At 38.5% G+C, this 5,677-nt stretch overlaps 1 long non-coding RNA gene across 1 annotated transcript; it reads right to left on the bottom strand.

Moving 5' to 3' along the window:
- Nucleotides 1–1,555: 1,555 nt before the first annotated feature.
- On the bottom strand, nt 1,556–4,728 carry LOC139833329 (uncharacterized). Its single transcript, XR_011748875.1, has 3 exons — nt 4,512–4,728; nt 2,862–2,922; nt 1,556–1,775 (listed from the first exon to the last, which is right to left on the bottom strand). It is a non-coding gene; the product is annotated as an uncharacterized lncRNA (long non-coding RNA).
- Between the last annotated feature and the right edge of the window lie 949 nt (nt 4,729–5,677).

Raw genomic sequence — 5,677 nt, 5'->3', positions numbered from 1 at the left:
CTTCTCCATAATACCATCTCATGCGGCATCTCGTGTAAATCCATAATTCAAGGGTATAACTTCTACCACCCTTAAAAGAGACTTTTGTTAGGTGGTCTTAGGTCTTGGGTTTAGGCTAAGCTCATCTTGGTATGAGTTGGCATTGGGTCATCTTTTGAAACGTATGTGGCTTCTGGCTTCATATCCAGTAGGAGGTTGTTTATTCACATATAGTGAACAACATATCTCTCCAAGGTGATTTGAATAGGTTTTCTTCATAGTAGGACTTCTAATCCAAATGGTTGGTTGTTGAACTACTTCTGACATTGATGGTCATTCCTTGGGTCTATTAGGAGACCAAGATGAGAGGACTTCACGACTTTCCTCATCTTTGTTTATTGGTGTATTCGACGGTCTTCCACTATCTTCATCCAGTAGTTGGGTGTTCATTCTCACCGTAGGCCTACGGTTGGCAGCACTTGCCTACTATAAAGGTATAATACTTCTCCACCCTAAGGTTCAGGCTTAACAGCGACGTCTCTCTTGTAGGTACGTCTCTCTAGATTTACCATTCCTCATAACAAGGGCGAACAATATGAGTAGTCGTCATGGGGGCCAATCCATGTCGCACCCAATCATTTCCTTGTTTTCAGTTTGGTATATCTCGTATTCTAACTCTTGGTCAACCTCACAAGTTTTGACAAAAACCACCATGGAGAATTGAATCAATGTTTCAATCCCCATTATTGAATTATTTTGAAAACACTTCTATCGATCCTTGACTAGGGTTTTGCGTATCTTACATCCTATGCTTCTTCATCTGATAGGAAACATCTAGGTTGATTTCACTATTGTTATCTTCAGGGCAAGTTGCCGAGAAAACATTCTCTGGGTTGGGTATAGATGAGAATAGATAGAAAGATTCTAAAGAAGATTTCCTACCCAACACATCACATCAAGACAAAACATCTTACAAACAACATCTAACAAGCATCAAACAACATTTTTCAAACACAAAATAACTAGTATGGTCATATCTCAATTTGGTAAGATCAATACTTTGTTACTTTATCGTTGGTTCGCTAAAAGAGAACTAATGCTGGTCTAGTCTATTTCTATATTGGATGCATCAAGTTTCTATTCTACTCCTTCGGTTTATCTTCGTGTATTGTGTAGTCTGCATCGACGTCTTTCTTCATGTTCTTCATTGGTCTTCCATGAAACACTTCTTGCGGAGTCGAAGAATATCACATGAAGCATCAGTTCCAAACTTCAGGCACACGGTCTTCATCGGTCCTTGATAGTTTTGATAAGGAGGTCATCTAAAGAAGGGAGGAAAACAATTTTGAAAATGGTGTAGATGAGAATACAAGAGGTTTCACAAAGCAAACATTTTTTTTTGAAATAGGATTAGACAAAATTTTCACGCTAGTGTCTTCCTATTTCTAATCCAAACCTAGGGTCTCGATCCTACAGGCAACACTATGCTCTGATACCATTCTGTAGCACCCTACCTTTTAATAAAGGCAAGATACGTGTGTATAGTGCTATTCCCGGGATCACTGATAGCACACACATTACAAAATATAGTAACCATTGCAATAGTATCAAATTACTGCATCGTTGATCCAGAGGGTACAATAAAACCTTACAAATTGCATAGTCACATGAACTAGCTCAGAATAAACACAGCGGAAAGTAAATCATCAATGAGCCTTCATCTTCTTCATGTGCCACAGGCAGTCATGTTGGAATGTAGACTCGAGATCCTACCACGTACTTCTCCTCAGAAAATCCTGCACGTTTGAATATGCAGCCCCACGAATGGAGGTCAGTACAATGATGTACTGGCAAATGACACTTATATGGTGGCAGTTTTGGGCATGACTATCTACATGATATTTGGCAAGTGGAGTTTAGGCAAATTTGCATAAAGCCAATTTTATCCTACATTTTATTTTAAAACAAAACTTTTGTAAAACTTGTAATGTTGTCATAAACAGTATCATGGTTACATCTCCCATGTACTATCAGACAGTTGCTACTTAAATTTTTAACTCATTCAGAAAAGGTGATGAGATTCTTCCGTACATTCCCTGCCTTGAAAGCTCAAATTGTCCGTAACCGGGGACACGGCTAAGATCTTAGGTTTAACTCTCGAGAGGTTGTGCACTTTCACCTTACGACCCACCCTTCCCAAGAGAAGAAATGAGACAAGATCTTTCAGAAGAAGGCTTCAACCATAACCAGCTAGACCCGTTCCCGTTTGGTTGCAAGCCACATCATCATGTCTAGCAACAAGTTTGACCTCACAACTTACTTAATCCCGGCAGAGCCCATAATACCATAAGGCTGCACTGGAAGCTAACTAAAACATGGACGACATATTAATCTCTTTTATCCTGAGTGGCCATCCACAAGTGCACTCTCAAAGCGACGACAACCACAAAGTGGCCCTGAGTAGCCACTCAACCTATGCGTACCCCCAGGCGACGACAACCACGATATGGCCCTGAGTAGCCATATACCCTCAGGCGACGACAACCACAAAGTGGCCCTGAGTAGCCACGTACCCTCAGGCGACGACAACCACACCGTGGCCCTGAGTAGCCGCCCACCAAGCAATTACCAATCCACCCAGGTGTTTCATTAAGGTTGTTAATTTTAATTCCCAACACTCACAATCCAGAATATTCAAAACAGCAGTAGCATTTTGTTATTGCTAGGCATACTCAAATTACTAGCAATGGTTCAAGGATGGCTACACACTACTAGGATCTAAGCATAGCATAACTTTTGAAAACAAAATTCTACCATGCATACTAGTTTTAAGAAAACACTAATGCATATATAAAATAAGTAGGTAATTGAGTGTCACTTGCCTTTTTGGTAGTCGAAGCGCGTTCACTTCTCTTATTCAAAATACGTGCCTCTCCGTACAAACTATAATATAAAATATAGCACAACATAAACACACCATTCAAAAACAATAACAACAAAATCAAACAAGACAACAATCGAAAATCGCTCTATGGTACTAAGGTATGGCATGAGGTTTGGCTTGGAAGATATGGCGGTGAGAGTTTGGATGGCAAGACATATGATTAGAAAGAGATGGATTATCCAAGATATAATTGAAGAATCTTTATGCTTTACAAGAGCATGAAAAGAATTTGAAACGGCTCATGTGAATTGAATCACATAAGTGACAAATAATGCAACAACAATACTATTGAATAAGTGTGACAACATTTACTCAAGATAGTAAGAACTATACATAGGCTTGGGTATAAACAATAGAATTACTCAATTTACCCATTTGTAAGTTGAATAGTTTTAAACTAAGTCAAAGGAGTGAATGAAAATGAATGCGGATAAACACGATATTGGTTCAAGGTAAAGTGTCGAGTGGCATTGGTGTGCGGATGGGATCATAAGTTTTACCTTCTCAAAATAATCATGTTGAGAAAGGATTATAGAAATCGATAATGGATATATACTCAAATTCTCATATTTGAATTTGAATATTTGCAAAGTGATTCAAATATTTTAGATGGTGGTGCTATTGGATGAAATGCTGTAAAGCAAGGCTTATGCAATTGACATAGTGTGATAACACTTATCAGAGTAGCACAAGGTCACACATAGCATTGGATATGAACTATCGCCATATTGAACTACTCAAATAACTCATTTGAAAATTGAATAGTTCGAACTAAGTGGAAGGGTTGAATGGCATGAATGATATCGAGATTTGGTTTGCGGAGCCTAATGCATAACAAAGGTTCATCACATGTGATATGGGATAGAGTATCTCCACCCTACTAAAGCAAGGTAAAATCTAAACTAGAACATGTGATACTTTTACTCAAATAACTCAATTGTTATTTGAATAATATGAACTAGACAACCAAGGGTAAGCTATGCATTATATGTGAACATGATAAAGAATTATAACTGGTCCTGTAAGATGGGTATGAGCATAAGGATCAATTTGGCTAAAGGAACTATGTTGAAGCCAGTCATAGGACTGCACTTTTCGCGAAAAGTTATTAGAAAAAGTTCTCCGGATGGAAGACTTTTCTACACGAAAGTTGTAGAGAATTCCATTACAAGCGTATCGCCAAAAGAATTTCTCGGAAAAAGTTTGTAGAATTTATTTTATAGATGATGTTGCGGGACAAAGTGGTACTGCGAAAATAAAGTGAGTGAAACTGCCACGCAATATGTCTAAGATGATCTACGTGATTTGCCGATTCCGACGGTATAGGGTTTGTCGAAATCCAACGTGTAGAACTTAAGATATGTATTTTACAAAACTAGACATAAGTGATCACACTTCTAATGGTGTACGAAAAGTTGTCCAAACAAGTTACTCGGATGGAAAAACTTTCTACATGAAAGTTGTAAAGGATCTAATTACAAACTTAACGGAAGAACAACTATTCTAAATAGAGGTGTAGATCTAAGGAAATAAAATCGTGAAGTTACTAAAGACAATCTACGTAAAAAAGCGAGAATAGAATTATTACCAGGCAAAGAATGCGTCGAGTCGCGGTGTTTCTCCAAAAAGCGTTGTGGATGCTGCGTCGCGTAAAAAGCGTTGCGGATGCAGCAGCATCGCGTATGTGCGTCGCGAAGCTTCGGGAAGGGCTGCAGCGCTGCGGGCTGAGAGAGAAGAGGGCGCAAGGCGCTTTGGTGTGTTTGGGGCTGCTCCTTTAGATCCTTTATATAGGCTGAGAGTTGGAGCAAATTTATTCAAAGAGGCGAGGTGGTACTAAACGAAAAGGAAAAGGAAATAGGAACGGCGTGCGTGCGGGGCGGCCTGGGCGCGGGGCGTGGGCTGGGGACAAGGGAGGCCGAGCGGCGGTTGGCTCTCTGCCGCTCGCGCGAGCTGGGCCGAGCGGCGGTTAGCCGGCCCGATCTGTTTTTTTTTATTTTCCCTTTTCTTGTTTCTTTTATATAATGAGTTTCGTAATTCCGATTTGAATGAAACAAATTTCTATAAGTTTGAAAAATTAGTTTGCTTAGCATAGGGCAACAAAATTACTTAAATTTTATAAATTATTATTTTACATGATTTTATTACTATTATGCCATTATGGCCATATACGATGGTTTCAACATATGCGAGTTTATAAAAATTTGTAAAAATCAAAATAGTGTTTTAGGACAGCAAGGAACCTATTTAAAATCCATTTGTGGAAATAAAATAATAATTATATGCACTTAGCCTAATTGGCTACTTTGACAGTATTTTACAAATATAGTTTTCTATAGTTTAATTTTCTTAAATAAAAATCCATTATGGATTTGAAAACTTTGAAAGTAAGTATATGTTTGATTTTGAAAATACTTTGAAACCAAAAGTATTTAAAAATTCTATTTTGGGATTAACTTGTAAATAACTGTGAAATTTTTTAATTCTTTGTGAATTTTCAATCAAGTTGAAACAATCAAGCATTAAATTTATTTTTATTTCATATTTCAAAATTTAGAAAATTTCGGGATGTGATAGCACGAGAGGATGAGGTCGGGGGGGTGGGGAGTTAAGATGCTCGTAAATCATGCGGGAGAGGCACGACGTATATAAGGGAGGGCGAAATATTTGATAGGTGGGGTGCGCGGGAGGAGTGGAGGGAACAAAAAATTTGGGCGTTTTGGCTGGCGTACTACAATTTGGAGGGAACAAGTTTTT

Source organism: Lolium perenne, chromosome 7, assembly GCF_019359855.2.
Source record: "Lolium perenne isolate Kyuss_39 chromosome 7, Kyuss_2.0, whole genome shotgun sequence".
In the NCBI taxonomy this organism is placed as follows: Eukaryota; Viridiplantae; Streptophyta; class Magnoliopsida; order Poales; family Poaceae; genus Lolium; species Lolium perenne.
Note: the sequence above shows the minus strand (reverse complement) of the source record. Positions and strands in the feature narration are given on the sequence as shown.